Raw genomic sequence first — 1,485 nt, forward strand, 5'->3', positions numbered from 1 at the left:
AAAAAAAAAAAAACAGAAGAATAGGCTTTTGTTAATGCAATTGTAAAAGTAGCTGTTTCTAGTTTATCTCTGCTAGCTTATAAATAAATGAGATAGCGACTATTCTATTTGTTTAATCAAGAGTTATAGAAGAATAAGTGGGCAGCCATTGATCCATAATAATCCTCTAAGCTAACCTGGCTACCTCCCAATGAAAATCCCTGAGATACTTACATTTTATTATTGATCTGGCTATCTGTACTCTGGGTGTTTTCCCATGGTGTCTCCTTAAGACCCTCTCCTGGTGGCTGAATTCGCTCTTTTTCTTCTCTCCTCCCCTCTCCTGGTTGCGGGAGGTGTAGCCCTGTTTTCTCTTCTACCCATTGGTACATCAGTTTTTATTAACAAATCAGAGAATAAATGGGAGCAATGTTTTAAAAACATTGAAATACAAGATGTTTAGAATAAGCATTACAGTTCCAGGTCTGGATTACAACCATATGTGGGAACAGAGAACTCAGCACTTGAAGAACACAGAGTAAGCTTTATAGAGTGCACAAAACATTATGTCTACAGATTTCGATGGCTGAGATATTAGCAGATAGCCTTGCAATAGAGTTGGAAAAGACGTAGGTACCTGCATTGAGCCATAGCTTGCCGGAGACCCCCTGAGTGAACCACGTGGAGCCTGAATCAATGCAAAAATCAAGACAAATGTATTCTTCCAGTGAACTGGGGTCGGCCTAGACCCGAAGGAGAGGCGGCAACCCCATACAACTTGTTCAGTGAGATTTTATACAATTTTCAGGGCAGTAGCCATTAGGCACACTGTGATTGGCAAAACAGTGTGACTTTTTAAACTGATTGGTCTCAAGGAATGAGGTGACAAGGACTTCCCTTGTCTGAAGGTGGGCAATGGTCCTTTCTGTGGAATGTGTTCCCACCCACAGGTTGGTTTCCACACTGTGGTCTGAGGAATGTTAATTAGCCTCTCCCTTCCAGAGGGGCAAGTGTTCCATGACCTTCCCAAAGTTCTGGAGCTGACCTTTTCAGTACAAGTACATAGAGATGGCTGAGGATGAAGCTAGGAATAAGGCAAAGCCAGAACAAGATGGTCTCCATGCCTACATGTCCCAAGTACTCAGAATGCCTTTGCTGTAAGGCACGGGTTACTATGGCATGAGAGGAAAGTTGATCTTGGAGTGATGTTCTTGAAGGGATGTAAAGTGATATTACCAGAGCCAAGAGAGAAAAGCAATCCAGGGTCTGTGTGAGAACAAGGGAAGCAGATTGGGAATGAGTGCAAGGCAAGGAGGGGAATGGGGCCTTCAGTGTAGCCCCAGAGCTCAAGATGGCATTTATCTGCTCATGTGACTTCCTAGATGTGGGCAACAGGATGCCCAATAGAAGAAAGAGTGGCCTCTCACCAGCCACATCATCTCCAGTGAAGTAAGCTAGGACATGGCAGGGGTGAGGGCAGGTACCTGCTTTGGGACATTTTGGATA

This window comes from Mastomys coucha, unplaced genomic scaffold, assembly GCF_008632895.1.
Source record: "Mastomys coucha isolate ucsf_1 unplaced genomic scaffold, UCSF_Mcou_1 pScaffold21, whole genome shotgun sequence".
Lineage (NCBI taxonomy): Eukaryota > Metazoa > Chordata > Mammalia > Rodentia > Muridae > Mastomys > Mastomys coucha.